At 36.0% G+C, this 22,346-nt stretch overlaps 1 protein-coding gene across 4 annotated transcripts in view; it reads left to right on the top strand.

Moving 5' to 3' along the window:
* PPARG (peroxisome proliferator activated receptor gamma) overlaps window positions 1-22,346 on the top strand; it is a 136,542-nt gene that overhangs the window by 22,323 nt on the left and 91,873 nt on the right. For 2 of the 4 annotated variants that reach the window (XM_086697401.1, XM_086697402.1), the window contains exon 2: window positions 1,919-1,991. The gene's annotated coding sequence lies outside the window, so the exon portion shown is untranslated. Of the gene's footprint in view, window positions 1-1,918; window positions 1,996-22,346 lie in introns of all 4 variants that reach the window. The other 2 variants (XM_086697403.1, XM_086697404.1) reach the window with 1 other exon arrangement.

Genomic DNA, 22,346 nt, shown 5'->3' with positions numbered 1-22,346 from the left:
TTTATGAATTCATATATATGTCAAAGGGAAATTGAGACCAGTGTCAAGCATTGCTAGTATGATTTGCCTTAATCTGGAATCAACATTCTTTAATTTTTCAGATGGAGATTTTTTCAAATTTTTCTTTATTAATATTCTTTCCTTTTTTCCCCCATATAGTTAGTTGAATTGTAAAAAAAAATTTAATGTTTATTTTTGAGACAGAGAGAAACAGAATATGAGTGGGGGGGGGCAGAGACAGAGAGAGAGAGAGAGAGAGAGAGGGAGACACAGAATCTGAAGCAGGTTCCAGCCTCTGAGTTGTCAGCACAGAGCCCTACACGGGACTCAAACCCACCAACTGTGAGATCGTGACCTGAGCCGAAGTCAAACCCTTTACCGTCTGAGCCACCCAGGTGCCTCAGTTGAACTTTTAGTTGAATTAAGTGTAAAAAAATGTCAAAGTGGTAACCCATTATAGGTAAAGTTATTTCTCATGTGTTATACATGTTATATGTAATGAATAGTTTTGGTGTGGGTACTCCTTCGGTTTTGACTAACAAATCAGAGAGCATTTATGTAAATTGCTCTCATATAGGTTAGTAATCAGTCAGAAAACAAAACATACAGAAATGAAACACTAACAAATCAGATTTTTCCATAGAAGAATATTTCCCATTCTGAAAACAAACAGTTGTTATTAATGTTGAGTCTATATTAAGAAATTTTCAGTTCCCAACAAGAAGTATTAAATAATGCTAGAGAAACAAACAAAATACATTGGCTATAGTTTATATTTCAAGTTAGAAATAACAAAATGGGATAACACTTTATACTCATGATCCACTACTTTTATGTTATGTATCAAGTAATAGAATAGTTTTTGCAAGTTCCAAGCTTACAAAGGTGTAGAATTAAAAAAAATTTAGAATTCTGTATCGATTAGACTGTGCAGGTCATTAGGTCTGGATGTTGGGGCATTTAAGGCCATGATGATAAGGCTTTGGAACTAGATGCTATTTTGTCTTTATGGAATGTACAGCTATTCTAGAATCCCTGCGCCCTTCATAAGAACCAGGGATATGAATCCTGAGACCTTTGGCACATTTACTTGAATACTCTACTCTCTGGGTTTTCCTTTTAAAAATCTCCATGTGGAATGTGCTGCATCTTCTGTCCCTAAATGATTGTGACACACGCCTATAATTTTACTGTAACCATGTAACAGCCATGTGCCATCTAAAATGAAGTTCTATATTTCAATAAATAGCATCTTTGCTGTCTCTAACCTTTATCAAACACCTGTCTTTTGAGGTTATTAATCCTTTTAAGATCTAGTTTTTCTAAAGTCTGTCCAATAATGTAAGTGTCATTATTAATTTGACATAAAAGATGAATGAGTAGGGGCGCCTGAGTGGCTCAGTTGGCTAGGCATCCGACTTTGGCTCTGGTCACGATCTCGCAGTTTGTGAGTTTAAGCTCCGCGTTGGGCTCTGTGCTGACAGCTCTGAGCCTGGAGCCTGCTTCAGATTCTGTGTCTCCCTCTCTCTCTCTGCCCCTCCCCTGCTCATGTGTGCTCTCTCTTTCTCTCTCTCTCTCTCAAAAATAAATAAACTTTAAAAAAATTTTTAAAAAAGATGAATGAGATAAAGGACCTTAACTCCTGATCAGTGACAGAGTAGGAAAGTAGGTGAAATGAATCTAATACATGTCTCTTTAAGAATATTCTCCAGCCCTGTGTGATTTACAGTGAGTCTGTTGGTAGTCTGTTGGTTACTTCTAGAGAATATAAAAATAAGGGAAAACAAACATTCAGAATGAAATACAACAGAGAAAATAAATTTATTTGTGCTTGTACATTTTGGCAGCATAGGTTGTCTGAAAACTTTGAGTATATGTATATCAAAAGTTTTGTGTTTTTTTTGTTTTAATTATCCAGATTTGAAAGACATCAACTTTCAAGACCAACTTACAAGAAGGTCATTTTCTCAAACAAGAGTCACCCTTCCACGGTAGGTAAATGTAGAATTTATTATTTTATTCATTAGATTCATATTAAAATTTATTTTACTTATTAAATTGGTATTTTTAAAGTATTTTTTTAAAAGAACATGCAAATTCTTCATAGTATTTTATTGTAAAATTTCTTAGAGGGATTTTATTTTGGCTATCAGAATACCTTCTACTATATAATTTACCAGTCAGTTGAAGGAGAACCCAGTAATGTATTTGTCACAGACAAAACAAAGATAGAAGAGTGACCTAGAAGTTGAAAAATAACTTAGATCCTTAGAAATAAGTCTCAGTACAAGTATATTATTTTAGGTTCCTATGATATTTATAATTAAATTGAGATTAAAAAAAAGTAATATCTTGCCTGGTTCCCTGTAGGCCATGCAACCATGATCCCTACTCACAAAGGAGAAAGTAATTTCAATATCCAATACTCATGTATTTTATTTGGGGGGTTAAAATATGATACTACAGATATTTATTTTATTGCTCAAAATTTTCCAGCTCCAGATGGCCAAAGCTGAAATAATTTGAGCAACTAAATAGCTATAGTATTGAATTATAGCTCCCCAAATAAAATACACATATGTGATTCCATACTGATACAGGTAAATTATTGAACAAATAAATGTGCAGTTAAATATGTACAGTTTTTTCTATATCACTTATACCTCAACAAAGTTGTTTAAAAGAAGAAAGACTGAAGAACTACCCAGATCTGGAGAAGAAGACATGACAACTAAATGCTATGTGGGGTCCTGGAATGGATCCTGGAACTGAGAAGGGACATTAGTGGGAAAACTGATGAAGTCCAAATAAAGTAGTTTATAGTATTGTGACAACATTAATTTATTAGTTTTTTAAAAATATTTATTTATTTTGGAGAGAGAGAGAGGGAGGATGGAGAGAGAGAGAGGGAGACACAGAATCAGAATCGGGTTCCAGGCTCTGAGCTGTCAGCACAGAACCCAACATGGGGCTCGAACCCACTAGCCATGAGATCGTGACCTAAGCCAAAGTCAGGCGCTTAACAACTCAGCCACCCAGGTGCCCCAGTTTATTAGTTTAGATCACTGTACTGTGGTTGTAATATGTTAGCAGTAGGGGAAGGTAGGTGAAATGTACATGGGAGCTCTCTATCTTTGCCACTTTTCTGTAAGCCTCAGATTATTTCAAAATAAAAAGTTCTTTAAAAGTCACACTAGGGGCGCCTGGGTGGCGCAGTCGGTTAAGCGTCCGACTTCAGCCAGGTCACGATCTCGCGGTCCGTGAGTTCGAGCCCCGCGTCGGGCTCTGGGCGGATGGCTCAGAGCCTGGAGCCTGTTTCCGATTCTGTGTCTCCCTCTCTCTCTGCCCCTCCCCCGTTCATGCTCTGTCTCTCTCTGTCCCAAAAATGAATAAACGTTGAAAAAAAAAAAAATTAAAAAAAAAAAAAGTCACACTGGAGGGGCACCTGGATGGCTCAGTTGGTTAAGTATACAGCTCTTGGTTTCGGCTCAGGTCATGCTCTCAGAGTTTCATGAGTTCGAACCCTGCATCAGGCTCTGCACTGGCAGCATGGAGCCTGCTCAGGATTCTCTCTCTCCCTCTCTCTCTCTGCCCCTCCCCTACTCGTGCTGTCTCCGTCTCTCACAAAATATATAAATAAACTTTGAAAAAAAGTCACACTGGAGTCCCTAAATAATCATTCTTAGTAGATTTTCATTGATTTATTGGGTGAGTTTCTGTTTGTTTGCAGATCTTAGAACAGAGAGAAGCAGGGGCCTTCTTTTCATCAAGGATACCTCCTTGAGCTGTGTTTCTTAATCCTGTCCATACACACTGCAGTCCCCATCTCCACAAGTTTGATTTCCACTTAATACTTCAGCCAGTTACTTTCAGTCCCCTGGAAGACTTGTGAGTGGAAAAATTCCACAAGGTGCTCTGCCTTCTCGGGAACCATGTCTTAGCAAAGTTTTTAGTTGGTGACAATCAGTGTCTGATTTGAATTTTCAAACCCAAACTGTGAAAGCATTTAGATCTCATTAATAACCTCTTGGTCCACCAATCTTCATTACCCAAGGCAACATCTGAACAAGAACTTAAAATTAGGAGTCTTATATTGGAATGGTGAAGATGAGGGAAGATCACGTTTTTAAGTTAAATGTCTGGGAATTCGGTGAATACAACTAGTACTAAGGGAACTTTGATTCTTAAAGGAAATCAATAGTAGTATTAACTTTGGTTAGAAAACCAGTGTAACTTTAGAAAAACCTAAAGCCATTTAAAATTGAAAGACCAACCTCTTGAAAGACAAAAGATAAGGGGCAGGTAAGTACTTTGGCATCTGAATATGAGTGTTTGGTCCACATCCAAGCATTTGGGCATAAAAAATTAAATGCTAAACATTAGGAATTCTTCCCTGAAGTCTTTTACTTTTGCCAGAAAATCTCTTTGTGTGTTCAACCAATTTAGAAAACTACACTATTTTACACACTTCAGGTGGAACAAGAAAAAAACAGACGTTTGTCCCTAGAGCAGTCAAATTCATAGAGACAGCAGGTAGAGTGGTGGGTGCCAGAGACTGGGAGGAGGGAGGGATGGGAGTTAGTGTTTAATGGGGACAGAGTTTCAGTTTGGGGAGATGAAAAAGTTCCAGAGATGGATGGTGGTGATGGAGTACAGTGTGAATGTACTCAGTGCTACCGAATTGTACATTTAAAAATGGTTGAAATGGTAAATTTTTATGTTGTGTATATTTTACCACAATTTTTCTGAAAAACCAAAAGGAAATAACAGGTTTTCAGCAGTTAACATTTTACTTTTTTGCCAGGGTGCCCAGCTGTAAGGAGAATATCTGCTTGAGGGCATTTATTCTTAGGAGTTTTTAATTTTATTATTAATCTAGAAATGATTCCTTGGGCATCATTTACCAACTGGCAGTTTAAATGGCCCCTGTATCATAAATTGTGTGTGTAAAAGGAATCCTGGTACACAGGAAACAGAGCTGGGTGGTAGGGAGAGTTGCTTGTGAGGTTAATTTATAACTAAGACAAATGAATCTATAAAAAGAAGAAAAGCCTCATAAGAAATATGTTAACTGATGGTAAGGGAGAAAAAAGGGTTTAGATAAAAGATATCTGAGCTTGTTTGGTCCCAATGATTTTATGGCTGAGGAATTCAATTATAGGTGTACTGGGTGGAGTAAATCACAATTCTGTAAATTACTAATAGGACACAACGATCTTTATCGTCTTCTGTATGTGCTCACATGCAAAGTTCAGTCCTGCCCTCTGTAAATAAACTCTCTGCCTAGCTATACTGCTGTGTATGAATTCAGAACTTCAGGATTGGAACAGAGATAATGTTTACTTTTAAAACCTAAGAGGCAGGTAGGTGGTACATTTAGAAATAAGATTAGGAACTAGAACAAATTGCTTCTGCTTTTGAATTTTGATTATTGGGTTTGTTTCATTTTACACTAAATTCTTCTAAGACATTTTTATGACTGAAAAAATATTTTTAAATAAAAGATGACATTCTTATTTGTGCATAGTTTCTTCCAGATCTTATTAATGTGTTCACATTTTTTACTTACTAGTAATTATAGTATATGTGGCATTTTTGCTTCTTTTACTGTTAGATCATATAAATCTTTCTTTGTTTCTACCTGGCTTCCAGATGTGTCATAGTGGCAACACAATAATACATGTACCACATGACTTACTAAGCAAGTTTTGAGGTAGTTTCAAGTTTTTTTTATTATTTTACAATTACTATTCTGTATCGTTACATATAGTGAATGTCTTCATGCACGTATTTCACTTTTTAAAAAATAGCTGTTTGGGTACATTGCTGGAAGAGGAGTTTCTATGTTAAGGGGTTTGAGCAACTGTATTCGTCTCTCATCATTAGTATTTAAGGCATTTCAAATTGCTCTGGAGACATATTACCAGCAATATGAACAGAAATGTATTTCCTCCAAAGTATACATTTAAATGATTTCTATCCATAGAAATATATTATCATTTAGCAGTGGCTTTGTATGTGTGATAGTAGAATGAGGGTGGAGAGTGAGGGGCTTCACCAAGTTTAGGTATCAGAATAATATGGGGGTTTTGGTTCTTTTTGTTTTGTTTTGTTTTTGGTTAGGGAAAAACCGACTTAATTCCAGGGAGTTGCAGATGATTTCCTGAGGTTATGCCAAATTTAAATAAAATGTAAAGACTGTTGCAGGTCCCTTAATGTCCTTCAAGTCCACATGTTGCTGGTTAGAAAAGAATGACTGCTTTTGAAAATGGGGGTTTTACAAAGTAGGACTTCTGGAGAGATGGATACAGATCAGTTGTTTAAAAAAGATTTATCTAAATCAAATATTCTAAATTTGTGCCTTGAATATTCGAGGGGAATAGTTACTTCAGAATAAAGACACAGAGAAAATTTTAAGGTACAAAATTACATGGTTAAAATGTATTCCAACGAACAGGAAAAAGATTAGGGGTGATTGTCTTTGCTTTTCATTCTAAACTTTAATTTGAGGGTTTAAGTGATAGAGTTAATGACCTGAAACAGAGATTGTAGTTTTTAATTACAATGCAGTATATTGTTTTTTTAATATCAAATAAGCAATGTAATAACAGTACGGATCATTTAAAGAAGAAAATTATCTGTAATCTCAAATTGTTATTGAAACTATTCTACAAGTTGCCTTCTAGTTCTTAATATACACACATATTTTGATATGTGTATGTAGTATTTGATAAATACATTGCTATCCCTGACCCCCAAAGTCTACACAATTAAGGACTTGTGGTAAATGATTTCTGTATTCTCTTTCCATTCGAAAACAATGTTTTGAAACCTAACTTTATCTAAGCTACATAGTATTTTCTGAAAAAAATGTGTGTCAACCACCGTGGCTACTATCTTTACTTAAAAATGTTAGTCGCAGCTGTAAAATGTTGAGGGTTAATTCCTAAAAATTAAGCCTGAAAGAAAAAGTTCGTGATATAGAGACTCTGAATTAAGAGTTTGTTAGACTGCAGAACACATGGTAGATTTGATTATTTGAGATTCTTGAATAATAAATGAAGCAGTGTTCTTAAGTAATTTTTTAAAAACTTGCTGTACAAATATATCTGATAAGAGAGGATATAAAAAGTTACTTTTGACAGTTCCTTAATTTTCACTTATATCCTATGCTTTCATTCTTAGAAGAGAAAAATATTTTAGTCTTTTTGTAATTTCTTAATTTTAATTTTTTCATCAACTAGCACTATATAAAATGGATTTGGGCACCTAATTAGGAAAACTGTACATGTCTTCATCATCTCCCCTTCCACAGTTTTGTTTGCCTTTAAAAAAAATACCAATAAGGAGCTGGAGAGTCCTAGCTATAGCATGCTTGATTCTTTGGCTACTTTGAATAACTCCCATGTTACAAATCATGTGTCTCAATTCTACCACAGTGTCATACAGTAAGAGGTCAATCATTGGAAGCCACTATTATTCTGTGGAACATGAAGTAACTGTGATCTCTCTCATTTTATTCAATTTTTTCTTTGTACTGATGAACTCCTTGTCCTTCAGTCCAGATCCTGTGATCTGAAATCATTTAAATTACTAAAAGTTTGATATTTTTAACCTTTTATACTCTCAGTAGACAGGACGTAGGAAATTTAGTGACGTAAACATCTTTAATAATCTTTAAAAGTCATAAGACTTGGTAGCTGGGACAAAAAACAATTAAGTATAAATTTCAGGGAAATACCAAAATGGCATGACTTTTGTTTTCTTTTGTTAGCAAGCCACATGGCTTTCCTCTCAAACTCAAGGAATATGTAGTGCAGGCTCTACTTTTATGATTTTGGTTTCATCTGCATCACAGAAATGTATGTTTTCCTAAGTTTACTCACTATAATTTGTGATTGCTATTTTTCTTATCTGCGAAGGAAGTACAACAGCTCCCACTGGGGAAATACCATGTTAAGTCAATCCTAAAATAAGAAATCTAAGGGAAAGGTCACATCCTAATAACTTGTGCAAATCTAAATTCCCATGGAGCTTTAAAATTATTTTGTAGGAGTAGAGTATTAACAATGTGCTGTTGAACTTCTTCCAGATGAGAGCACTTTTTTGTGTCCAGAAGTAACCACTGACGTATAAATATAATTGACAAGAACTAATTCTTTTAGCAACCTATTTTGAATATGAAGAGAAATCTAGCATGACTATTAAACCATGAAACATTTTTTGCTGGTTTCATTGGAATTATAAGGTGTACCATTCAGAAAGTATTATAATAATTACATACAAACAATGAAGACGATTTTTCCTACTACATGTAGATGTTTATTTTTATTTGTATTATTTTTTGAAGATTTTTATTTTTAAGTATTTGACCCAATGTGGGGCTTGAACTTATGACCCAGAGATCAACAGCCATATGCTCTTCCTACTGAGCTAGCCAGTCTCTTTACTATAGACATATTTAATCATCAACTTTTTACCAACACTGACCTCCAGCTATGCTTTAGAAGAACGCTAACTATGTCATTTGAGAGAACATTGCTGTTTTGGGAGTTGAGGACACCTGGGTTGTAATATTTCCTCTTCTGTTAATTAGCACTTTCTTAAAACTTGAGATTGCAATTCCTTTATCTGTTAAGTGGGAGATGTTTATTGTGAGGATCGAATAAGATCAAATATATAAAGGGCTTAGGCAATTCTTACAGTAATATATAGCTTTAAGGTATTATTAGAATTTTTGCCTTAAATTTTTATCTTCTCCAAATGAAATCAAAGTGGACAGAGGACAAGTGGTTTATTCCATCCTACTCAAGGTAAAAGTCACCAGAACACCCTGATCAGTGCTCCATTCACTGGCCAAATCCAAGTCATTTTTTAAAAGGGTGGGATTTAAGTGGAAGCCATTCCATTATACTGTAATACTGTACAAGTGTTACATTTTGCCATCAGGATGATTGTTTCCTAGTACATAGTAATTTTTTTTTGAGGATTCATTGTTGGAAATGTGTCTTGAAAATGTTTTTATTTGTTGCTTTACAGAAATGCATATCCTTATTGCTTAATCTGTACTTTTTTTTTTTTTTTTTTTTTTTTTTTGAGAGAGAGCATGAGAGTATAAACAGGGAAGGGGCATAGGGAGAGAGAGAATCTTAACAGGCTCCACACTGGATGCAGGGCTCCATCTCGTGACTGTGAGATCATGACTTTAGCTTAAATCAAGAGTAAGATGCTTGGCCCATTGAGCCACCCAGGCACCCCTATTCTGTACTTTCTTATTACCAATTAAAGTGGAACAGAATGCAGTTTTTGCCTTTTGACATGCTGTTTCTTTCCTTAATTCTGATTATGTGTTTTCAGCAATTTAAGGATTTATAGGAACATACCTGGTTGCCCTACCTGCTGGGGTCCATTCAGTAGCAAGAGCCATTTGTTGAAATTATTGACATATTTCTGCATTTATTTTAATTTTAGACCCCATAATAATATATTGGCACATAATAAGAAATTACAAAATAATTTGCCTAAATTCTTATCTGTATGATAGGATTTCAAAGAATCTCTGTAACTATTCAGTATGTCTTTAAAATATCTTTGTTCAAGAAAGGCGTTAAGCCCCTTTATTGTATTACTTAGTTTTTTTTTTTTATTTTGTTTTAAGCACCCATATGAAAAGAGTGACATGTAACAGATATGTACTCTATCACATTTTACCAGAAAAAGTGCTTACTAGAAGCAGTCACACTTCTAAAAATGCAGTGCCTCTGTGTCTGACAAAGTAGACTAACTTCCTTTACGTTCACATCCTTTTAAAGAGTAACTGACCTGGGATGGGGTGGTAGCTGGAATGTGTTGGAGTGACTTGACTTTCACCTTCCGTGAAACATGGTTATAAAAAATGCTGCCAAGTTGTGTTCTCAGTATATAGACTATTTTTATCCATCAGACTTTGAAATAAAAGTAATAGCAACAAGTAAGAGTCTAAGAATACATTTTTTGTACACTTTACTCCCCAGTGCCAAACTTTCTATATATGAATCTACTGATTGCTGCTACTCTACATTTGTTTTTCCCACCTTTTTAATTTCTCTGATGTTGATTTAGTTCAAATTTTCCTTACCTGAAAATTCCAAGTTATCTGACTCAACAGTTTACTGTTTCCATTTCATCCTCCAAGTTGACAGTTATCTTTCTAAAACGCTGTGTGTTTACATTTTACCCTCCTTTCAGGGAGCATTAGAAACTTTGTGGTCAGCCTCAGCCTACCCCTTCAGGCTGTCCCCTCCAATTTGCTACCACAGGTATTACGGTGCAGCCTCACCAGACTGCTCAGTGTTCCTCTCACAGCATTTGGTTCATAACTAGAATATACCAGTCATTATATCAGACTATTACTGATTTTGTAGTCAATATTAGGGAGCTTCTCAAGAGCAGAGACTATTCTCTGGGTATCCCTAGCACTTAACACAATTCCTAGCAAATATTGTGCCAGTATTAAAATAATGTGATTGAAGTTAATGATTTAGATATACTTTTATTTCTACTAACTAAACATAGTATTATACTCAGCCTTGCCTAAATATCATTTTAAAATTTACCAGCTAGAGATGCAAAGCATGTACAGAATTTACTTATTTTAAGAAAAGAATTTCCAGGGGTGCCTGGGTGGCTCAGTCGGTTAAGCGTCCGACTTCGGCTCAGGTCATGATATCACGGTCTGTGAATTCGAGCCCTGCATCAGGCTCTGTGCTAACAGCTCAGAGCCTGGAGCCTGCTTCAGATTCTGTGTCTCCCTCTCTCTCTGACCCTCCCCCATTCATGCTCGGTTTCTCCGTCTCAAAAATAAATAAACATTAAAAAAAATAAAAAATAAAAAGAATTTCCATGATACTATATGTATTTATAATTTTATAGATTTAACCTTTACATAAGCTTTTTCTTTTTGCAAATAATGAAAGTGAATCCATAAAACCACATAAGTACCTAATCAACTACTTTTTACCTGTATAATTCAGGAATGAAGAACGCTTATTTCACAGACTAGTTATGGTCTTTCAATTTTCTATTGCATTTGAAGCAGGACTTCTAAGCCAGGTAAAGGCCTAAGATGGTTACTTGTGCTGACATCTTTTTTTTTTTTTTTTTTGGTAACCAGTTTATGTGTATTATTCACTAAACAAGTATTTATTGAACCAGTTTAGTATATCCAGCACTCTTCTAGACAAAACAGAGATGAGATAGTCCTTGCTCACAGTCTTATGTCAAAGACAGGACCTACACATATCACATGAGAGAATTAAATAACAGAGCTGGGCAGTGTGTGACTGAGGAAAAACATGTAGTAAAAATTTGTGGCAGAAAACACACATGCAGAGCTGGAGTGGTGAGTAGTTTCATTAGATGCTTGCCACTTGAAAGAAAGGATATGGATACATAAGAAGGAAGAAGCTGGAAATTGTAAACATAGGCATCATGGGGTAGGAAGTTCAAGATAATTGGTGGGCATGTTGCACTTGAGAGTCAGTGGGAAGTTCACATACAGAGGAAAAGAGCTGGGTTTAGCAGGGAACAAACACTGGACTGAGGAACCTGGACTTTGTCTAGGAAGCATTGGGAACTTGAAGATGTGGGGATGGGGAAGAGGAAAGACAAAAGCTCTCTGTGGAAGGGACAGAGAGAGATATCTTGATAACTTAGAAGATTTGGTGACTAAGAAATGAAGAGGATGAAAGAAAAAAGGGTCAAAGATGAACTTTTGGCTGATATAGAGAGGTGAGATATTCAAAGAAATAGAGAGGAGGGACACTTTTGGGGGGAGGAAGATGAGCTTGCTTTTAGACTTGTTGAATTTGAAGTGAAAGGTGGAATATCTAAGAAGAAATATCCCTCCTAGAGAGATGTGAATACAGGATGAGCCTCATTTCAAAGGGCGGAATTAGCCTGCTGATTGGCGTGTCATTGGCACAGAGTGAAGCTGAGGTCTTAAAAAACACACACACACACACACACACACACACACACACACACAGGTGAAGTTTGGAAGAGGAAGATGAGAGAGAGGAAGGAGAGGTATCATCGATGCCAAATGAAGAGGGTTTTAGGAAAAGGGAAAGAAAATAGTATCTCTAGTTACCTGGCATTGTGGTAATAACTACATATATAATCTTATTTAGTCCTCACAAAACCCTGTAAAACGGGAATTATGATTATCCCTATTTTACAGGTGAATAAAGTAAAGTTTAGCGTGGTTCAGTAACTTGCCTGAGAGTACACTGCCAGTGGGAGGTGGAATCTGAATTGAAACAGAGATCTTTCTGCCTCCCAAGCTCATGTATTTTTTTTACTGAAATAAAATATAAAAATGACAGCATAAGATCAATGATGAATGAAAAAAGAAATAATGCCGTTAACAGTTATAAGGAGACTGTCATTTAAGATTAGAATGTATGTCCAACGATAAGAGTGTTTCAGCAAGTAATAGGTGGTATGTGAATAGGGAATGATTTTAGACCACTGAGAATTTTGGCAACAAATAGGACAATTCTACTGGAGCAGCTAAGTCAAGTAAACTCAGGAGAGAGCACATCAGTGGAGAAGAGGAAATAGTATAGGGGTGAGGTCTCAGGAAGGCCATTGAAAAGAAACAGACCCTGTGGGGAGAAAAGACTGCTTCCACTAAGTTCGTAAGAAAGGATAATGAGGGTAATGTGACCCACTCTCCCAGTGGAGATAAGAGGTAGGGTGAAGAAGAAAGGTGTCAGGTAAGCATAAATTAAAAGGACTAGTTATAAAGATATTCCTGAAGTTATATCTTACTTGGAAGAAAAACTCATTAAAATAAAGACATGGCAGCCAAGTGACCTTAATCAAATCTCCTTCCCTCTTCTAGACTCAGTTTCCCCATATGTTAGACAAATTAGGTTAGACAAATTGATCTTTAAAGACCCTTCTAATACTTAATTTTCTAAGTGAGTAGAATGGGTCAACTTTGGTCTGTTCACAGATATGGCAGTCATATAGCTTTATATATCAAAAGAATTTGCAAGCAGGGATAACTAAAATTAGAGCTCAAAGGAGACTTGAATTTTAAGTTCACAAATCAAAATTTTTAGGTATATTCCTTTCCCCTTTATTAAAAATTATTAAAATGTCTGACTGTATTGCTAACTGTAAACTCTCGAAGTCAAGGACTATATCCTGTTCTCTGGTGTGTCCTTAGCATAGAGCATAATGCCAGCTACACCGTAACAACTCAATAAATACTTATTAAATGAATGAAAAGTCAATTACAAAATAAAATGTCACCAGTAGAGGCTTCATATAGTACTCTCTCCATGTTTTTTCTCTGCTTTGATGGTTCTTGTCAGTCTCCCCCATGACAATTCAGAAACATGCTAATTATGTTAAGACAGTCATGTACCTGCCTTGTTTTTGTATCAGTTTAATTGTTTTTCATTTGGCTACAAGGCTGATTTCTTATAAAACAAAAAAACAAAACAAAACAAAAAACAAAACAACAAAGAAAAAACAAAAAAAACAAAAACTAGGGGAATTGACTAGTTAATGGAAATCTCAGGATTTTTCAAAATTATCTTTTGTAGTAACTTAAAAATTAGTATCCTAGTTTCCAGTCTTTTATTAATTTAAAATTTATAATTTATACTGTGAAGGAAGAGTGATTTTTAAAAAAAACAAATCTATTTCTGAACAAATGTAGTGATGTTTGTGTAAGGAAAAATAATGCCACAAGAAGTCATCCCAAATTTAGTAATGCTTCCCATCTTAAACACATGATTTCAGTTGTCCCCAGGCCAGCTAAATGTTATAAAATGTCACCATGATACATTAACTTCCTTATGGGTTCTTATTACCTCCTCAACCCCCAGTAGATGGAGTTATAAAAACCCTGAAGTATGACAATATAGTTTATTACATGCTAGTTAGAAGTATTCTGCCAAAAGAAGCTGAGAACTACAGGAAATGGATTTAAATTTACAGCAGTTCAGTGATACAGAATATACTTTTTTCAAACCACTCAAACAGCAAGCCAGTTTGTAGCTTTAATGCTTGGTATGGTGGAGACATTACAGCCATGCCAGAATCAACAGAGACATCTCTGGTTAGTGTTCTTAAATGAGAAAATATTTTTGCAAATACACATTTTTATATACTTTATACTACTTTCTAGAATATTGTGAATTTTACTTAGTGCTATTTTGAGAGTCACTGATTCTTCTCATCTTTCTGATGAAGAATTAAGCCAGAGTTGACATTTCATTGTTAGCCAACTTCACCTTCAGTGATCCAATGATCTGAAGGTGTCTTTTTATCCGTTTCTTTACCAACCTTCAAGCTTGCAGATTGGCATTGGTCGTCCTTTACCCTGAGTTAGAGATTTACAGTATTTGTTTACATGGGTTACATAAAAATGCAGACTTCAGTAAATAGCTTTTTGATTCTGATTCTTGGATAGAAACTGAAATACTGGGCAGGACAACTAAGTATCAAAACACCGAATGCTCAGTGGAAGCTCTGTAGTTAGTAATCCTGGGTTTTGAGTGGACATAGTGTAGTGTGTAGAATCAGCCATCCTGTGAAAATATGTACTTGAAGGAATGGATAAATGATTTTTTTATTTCTTCCTTAAAAGTGTATTCAATTTTAAGTATTTATTTTTTTTCAAAATCCACAGTATTATTTTAAAATGAGTCACCAGTTTACTATGACATACATATAAGCTATGTTGAAAAGATATTATAGAATATATTCCATATTTAGAATATGAGAGGTAGAATAAAAAGTATTGAGTGGTAAAAGAGAAGCAAACTGGATGTTTTATCCTAATTTGCTTCTTCCTCTTTAGAGTGCTGTGGATTTTATTTTAGCTGTTACTTTCCTGACCACGGGCAGTGTCACCACTTCTGTTACAGTCTTCTGTACTTTGAGAGTTAGAGCCACCTATAAATCAGCAGTCTGAGTGGAATCTTGGCAGATGAGGTCTCAGTCAGGAAACAAGCATTTTGTTTATATTTAGATAATTTGAGAGCCTGGCCTCTGGGCATTCTGTAAGAAGTCCAGAAAAGAGAAGCCTGAAGAACAGAATATTTATTATGAATAGATGTTACCTTTCTCTCAGGGGTTTAATTCCAAGCAGCTTGAGTAAAACGAGGGACATTGTCTCTTTTCACTTACTTGGCAGTAATTTTAAAAGAGAGTGAAGAGTCCAAATCAGAAGAGAATGAAGACCGTAGCAGAGAACATAAGATGACAGCTGGCACAAATGCCTTTTTGGCACTGTTGAGAAAGGCCTCAGACTCAAAATCTGAAAGGTAGTAAGAGAGATCATTGTTCCACAGTACAGTTGATACATTTGGGAAGGTCCTTTGAAACATATATCCATGTCACAAAAGAGGTGGTAAAATCCCAGGGTTTTTCAGCCAAGAATGGCACTTCTATTAGAATCATTCATCAAGTTGAAAGACACAGCAAACAAACTGAACAAATAAAAATAATTCTTTAGCATCTGAATGGCACTGGAGTTCTGTGTTTTCCCTTGTAAAGCGTATGTACTGTAAGTTAGATATTGAAAGAACTAATGTTAAGTTCTGCTCTTAGAACCTACTGTGCAGAATGACTGTGCTCTAACTTTTCTCTCCTTGATTTTGATAGTCATTTAAATCACTTATTATCACCTCTACTAGTAAAAGATACAAAGGATAATAAGAAATCAGAATACTTAGATTTGTAGCTCATCTGTTCTTCATTTATCCTTGAAGCCTCTAATATTCATCATTAAGGATGATTAGTAATTAACTTGAGCCATAGAATTAGATTTTGTACTGCTAGATGTGGATAAACCAGTTATGGGGACTTCCATAATTCCAAAATATGATTAGGTGGTTAGTCATACACTTATTACTGCAAATTCTTGAGATCCTTGATTTAGAACAAGTTTTTCTATTAAAACAATGTATTGTATATTTTTTACCTCTGTTAGGTCATTAAGCTTTTAGTTGTCCAACCAGTAAATAAGCAACTTCTTCTGCCACTGTTTTTTATTGTGGTAAGTTATATTATTTAACATAAAATTTGACGTTTTAATCATTTTATTTTTATTTCTTTTTAAAAACATTTTTTTATTTGAGAACAGTTGACACACAGTGTTACGTTAGTTTCAGGTGTACAACATAATGACTCAGCATTTCTGTTTGTTATACTGTGTTCACAAGTGTAGCTACCATCTGTCACCATACAACACTATTATGATATCATTGACTGTATACCCTGTGCTGTACCTTTTATTTCCATGACTTAGTCATTCCATAACTGGAAGCTTGTGTCTCCCACTCCTCTTCACCCATTTTGCCCCAACCCCTACCGCCACTTCCCTTGTTGGCAACCATCAGTTCTCTGAATTTATTGGTCTCATTCTGTTTTTGCTTGTTTTGTTTTTTAGATTCCACATATGAGTGAAATCATGCTGTTTGTCTTTCTTAGTCTGACTTATTTCACTTAACATAATACATAATACTAGGTCCATCCATGTTGTGGCAAATGGCAAGATCTCATCCTTTTTTTTATGGCTGCACAATATTTCATGGTGTGTGTGTGTGTTTATCATTTTTATCTGTTCATTTATCGATGGGCACTTAGGTTGCTTCCACATCTTGCCTATTGTCAGTAGTGCTGCAATAAACATAGGAGTGCATATATCTTTTCAAATTTGTGGTTTCATTTTCTTTGGGTAAATACTCAGTAGTGGGATTATTGGGTCATATGGTATTTTTTTTTCTTAATTTTTTGAGTAACCTCCATGCTGTTTTCCACAGTGGTTATACCAGTTTACATTCCTACCTACAGTGCATGAGGATCCCTTTTTCTCCCCATCCTCTACAGCAGTTGTTATTTCTTATGTGTTGTGTATTAGCCATTTTGACAGGTGTAAGGTGATCTCATTGTGGTTTTTGTTTGTATTTCCCTGATGATGAGTGATGTTGAGCATCTTTTCAGGTGTCTTTTGGCCCCATTTTAAGTATACAATCTAGTGGCATTAATTGCATTCACAACATTGTACAAACACCAGCCCTGTCTATATCTAAAACTTTTCATTATCCCAAACAGAAACTCTACCCATTTAAACAGTAACTCCCCATTACCCACTCCTAGCCCATAGTTATTTCTGTTCTACTTTCTGTCTCTATGAATTTGCCTATTCCAGCTATTTCATATAAATGAGTTCATATAATATTTGTCCTTTGGTGTATGGTTTATATCACATTTTTAGCACAGTGTTTTCAAAGTTCATCCATGTAGCACATATCAGAACTCCCATTCCTTTGTTTGGCTGAATAATATTCCATTGTATTTACCTACCACATTTTGTTTATCCAGTCATCTGTTGCTGGACAGTTGGGTTGATTCCACCTTTTGACTTGTATGAATAAGGCTGCAGTGAACCTGTAAGGGTTCAAGTATCTGTTTGCATCCCTGTCTTCATTTCTTTTAGTTCTATACCTAGGAGTAGAATTGCTGGCTCATATGATAATTCTGTGTTTAACTTTTTGAGGAACCTCCAAACTGTTTACCATAGCTTCTGCACTATTTTACATTCTTACCAGCAGTGTAGAAGGATTTTCACATCCTCCTCAACCCTTATTGTTTTCCCTAGTTTTAATTATAGCCATCCTAGTAGGTGTGAACTGTTATCTCATTGCAGTTTTGATTTGCATTTCCCTAATGACTAATGATCTTGAGTATCTGTTCATGTACTTATTGGACATCTGTGTGTCCTTGGTCAAATGTCTGTTCATGTCCTTTGCCTTTTTTTTTTTTAATTGGGCTGTTTTCCTTTTGCCTTTTTATTGTTCTGTCACTTTTTAATTCATGTTCTCACATACCTCTCTATATAATAAAAAAGATAATTTGAGCTCAGAGAAATACTTCCTATCAGCCTTTCATTGCCACACACCTTGACTTTCATCCTGTTACCAAAATCAGTACCTAAGACTCTCTCTTCAAATGGAATTTTTTTTTTCTGAATGCATTGATACTGTGGAATTCCTTCTATTCTTTCCCAAATTTCAGTTTAATGAGCCCATGTGGAGGGATGGAGAGGGGTAGCGAACAAACAAACAAACATCTGTTTTCCTAGAGTGATGGAATGTTAGACCTGGAGGAGACCATCTCTTTCTCAAACTGAAATCCAAAGATTCTTTGAGGATCCGCAAGTATATTGTTGGGATCTGAGAGTTTTAGAATTTAAAAATACTGCATTTTTACACTAATAATAATCTAAAAGGTCATTATTGGGGCGCCTGGGTGGCGCAGTCGGTTAAGCGTCCGACTTCAGCCAGGTCACGATCTCGCGGTCCGTGAGTTCGAGCCCCGTGTCGGGCTCTGGGCTGATGGCTCAGAGCCTGGAGCCTGTTTCCGATTCTGTGTCTCCCTCTCTCTCTGCCCCTCCCCCGTTCATGCTCTGTCTCTCTCTGTCCCAAAAATAAACATTGGAAAAAAAAAATTTTTAAAGGTCATTATTAAAAAGCCCAAATTTCACAATTCAAGGACATTTTAATGGTTTCTTATATCACTTCTCTCAACTGGGGATTCTAGGACCTCTGGGGAATCTGAGGACACAACCTTGGCAGGTCTCTAAGACTTTTTTCTTCCTTTAAAAGGAACCCATACATTAGTGAAGCTTAAGAAACTCTGATCAAATCCAACGCCTTTCCTTTTACAAATAAGGCCTAGAAAAGTTAAGTGACTCACCAGAATAACACGACAAATTAATAAAACCAACCAGCACTAATACCCAAGTCTTCTAAGGCTTCATTCAGTGTTCTTTGTGCCAGAATGGGGATACTGCAGGGATCCCATCATCACTGAGTTTAAAATATAGTGGGAAAGCAGAAAATGAACAAGGAATAACTAAAATGATGTGTGTGAGGGAGGAGAAGGGTAATAGGAGTAGTATAGAATGATAGGGTGGTTTAACCTCATCTGAGGGTTTGGGCAAGAGATTTTTATGCTGACAGTCGAAGAGAGAACAGAGTTAGCTTAAGGGAGCCCTGAAAAGAATAACGTTCCAGAGGAAATAACATGTGTGGAGACTCTGGGGTGAGAAAAGCATAGTTTACTTACTGGTTTAAATGAAGAAAAGGAGTGAAAAGAGGGTTCAGAGGTAAACAGGGACCAGATTATTCCAGTGGATTTAAGACAATTAGAAGTCAATATGGAGTTTCAGTAAGGAAGTGATGTAATCTGAGTTGCCTCTTTAAAAGGGTACTCTGGCTGCAGGTGCAGAATTGATTGGAGAGGAGATAAGGCCAGACAGATGTAGGGAGACCCTGTAGGAAGAAGCTACAGTAAAGATATGTGTAAGAGATGAAAGTAGCTTGGTTTAGGGTTGATAGAGAAGATCAAGAGAAGTGGCTAAATGTATTTAACAGGTAGAATCAAAAGGACGTAGTGATTGATTGCCTGTAGGTATTATAGCAGTCAGTTATGATTCCCTTTTGGGGGGGCATGATCAGCTGTGGGATTGTTGGAGCTGTTTACTAAAGATAGGGCACACTGAGAGAGACAAGTTTTGAGGAATAGGTGATGATTGCAGTTTTTGACCGGTTGCTATTGAGTTGGCAATGAGATATTTCAATGGACATCTCAAATAGATGTTTGTATGCAGAGCTAAAGCACGGAAGAGGTAACCAGGGCAGGGATACAGATTTGGTTTCAATATATTCATGATATTTGAAACTTTCTATAATTGGATTGTCTAGGGAGAGCATATGGAATTAGAATTGTGAAAGAGCCTAAGACAGAGCCTTGAGGAAGGAAAAGCCTGAGTGATAGGATAATTGGTATATCAGGGGCCAGGAAGAAGACAAGGCAGTGGAAGAAAAGCAAGGATTCATGGGTCTGCTCTTTGATGGAAAAGTTAAATGGTTGGTTCCATACAATGTGTACGTACCTTGCACACAGAGATAGATAGTTTTATACTGCTGATTGTCAAATTAATTTTTCCAGTCCTTTTCCCAGAATCTAATCGTGTGAAATGTTATAAACTGTGATGTACAATGTAAAATTGAATTTCTGGTTAACTCAGCCAGCGAGAAAACCCTTTTCACTTCTGGTTGTATAAAATCTTTCTTAAACACAATAAGCCATTTTTTTGTCTTGGTAAATATTGTGGGGTGAAATAAAATTTAAATTGAATTTAGATAACTGAATTGGTGATTCGAGAACTTTTAATGTCTTAGTTTCACTTTGAATAGCAGATGACATTTTTTTCTGAAGATATAGAAAATATTAAAGATTATCTCAGGAAATGCTCTGGAAGCTGCTTTTTAAAACACTTTTAACTGCTTCCCCCCCCCCTTAGCATTTGTCCGTTTTTTTTTTTTTTCTAAAAATACAGTAACAACTTTCAGTACACTAAGAGTATTTGATTGTTAATGAAAGTTATATTGCATTTGTTTTTGTTTAATAGCTGGGTTTTTATATAATTCTAACTCACTAGAACCAGGTATATCAGTATATTCCTCAGCACTGTTATTTTTTTAAAAATTTTTTAATGTTTACTTTTGAGAGAGAGGCAGAGACAGAGACAGAGCGTGAGCAGGGAAGGGGCAGAGAGAAGGAGACACAGAATCCGAAGCAGGCTCCAGGCTCTGAGTTGTCCACACAGAGCCCGACATGGGGCTCAAACCCACAAAACCCAAGATCATGACCTCAGCCAAAGTCGGACACATAAGCAACTGAGCCACCCAGGCGCCTCACTCAGTACTGTTAATGTGTACTCTTTGATCACTGACTCCAAATATAATTGAGCTATTTCAAAATTATTCTACTGGCATTACAGATACAGCTATGTGTGCGGTGAAGAGCCATCTGAAAGGTTACGCCTAAATTAGGTTTGAGCAGATTAAGTCATGAGTCACCTGCACAGGGCATATTTCCAGTGGTAGCAATACCAAAGTGAATCTTTTAATGAAATAAAATACCCTTTAAAATGGGGTCTTTTGGAAGGGAAACTAACATTTATACTTTGTGCCAAACACTTCTAAGTGCTTTACATACATAATTTCTCTACAAATAAGGAAATTGAAACTTGAAGTGGTTCGATAGCTTCCCAAAGTTGCAGCCCTGACATAGAATGGTGCTGGGATTCTAGGTTAAGTTTATCTAATTTTAAAACCAGTATTCTTTCCATTTACACCTCTGTTCCTCACTGGAAGCCAGGAGACCTATATTCTAGGTCCTGCTGCATCCTCTAACTCTATGACCTTGGATAAGCACAATAGTTCGTTTGCATTCACTATCCCCCAGGCATAGTTTTGCCCCTTCCCCCTGTCTAGAATGCTCCACACTTTCCATCCCTGTGTTTATTCATCCAGTTGGTAATCAGTCCATCAGTTGGCCAGATGATGGTCTTTGATCATGCAGTAAGTTATTGAGGTTCTGTGACATCAATATGAAAGTGACATAGATGCATGGCCTTTGTCTCTGAGGAGGTCACACTCTTGTAGTATCTTTATCTTGCTTACTATATAAGCCCTCGCTGAAATCCCATTTCTCCCATGGAGCCTTTTCTATGAGCGATCCCATTTTGACATGCTCTTCGGAAGTCCCTGTGAAACTTTTCATTTATTTAGCAATTAATCAGCTGCTACCTTGTGACATCTCTTCTATCATTGGCTAAAATCTTATTCAAATCATGAATCATTGCTTAACTTTTCACCTCTTTGCAGCTGGTTTCACCAATGTATAAATTCCTTAAGGGCAGGCTTACCCTTCTCTGTATTTCCCACAGTGTCTTGTAAATAGCAAAAAATTTTTGACTGGATTCATTCAGCAAATGTTCGTTAATTTGCATTAAATTTTTAAGTTCAGAGTTTACTCTTTTGGTCAGACGTTCTAGGCTGTCACTTAGCTTCCCTGAGTCTCAGTTTTCAGTAAAATGGAAATAATTCCTACCTCTTGAGATTAAATAAATAATATATGTAAAAAGACTTTGTACACTTTAGAAGACTATCAAGTGTTACTGTTTATTTTATACTTTGTGGTGAAAGCAGCCCTGTCCTGAATTCTTGCAGTAGATACTATGTGTCCCAACATTTACTTCACGTGTTCACTTGATCTATTTTTATCTCTATTATCCAACTGTATGGCTCTCTTTGCTGTTTTAACTTACTTGCTCTTCAGTTTATTCTAACTTTTTTTCCTTTATTTTGTGTATTCCCAAGTCTTAATCGCATTTACGGATGTGGACATGAATAGTATGAACTGTTATGAGGCTAGCCTAATATGATGGATCACAGGGTCCATCAAATTAATGGGCCCATCATACTACA

Source organism: Puma concolor, chromosome A2, assembly GCF_028749965.1.
Source record: "Puma concolor isolate L17-30 chromosome A2, mPumCon1.1.hap2, whole genome shotgun sequence".
In the NCBI taxonomy this organism is placed as follows: domain Eukaryota; kingdom Metazoa; phylum Chordata; class Mammalia; order Carnivora; family Felidae; genus Puma; species Puma concolor.
The sequence above is the reverse complement of the archived record's forward strand: the minus strand, read 5'-3'. Positions and strand labels throughout refer to the sequence as shown.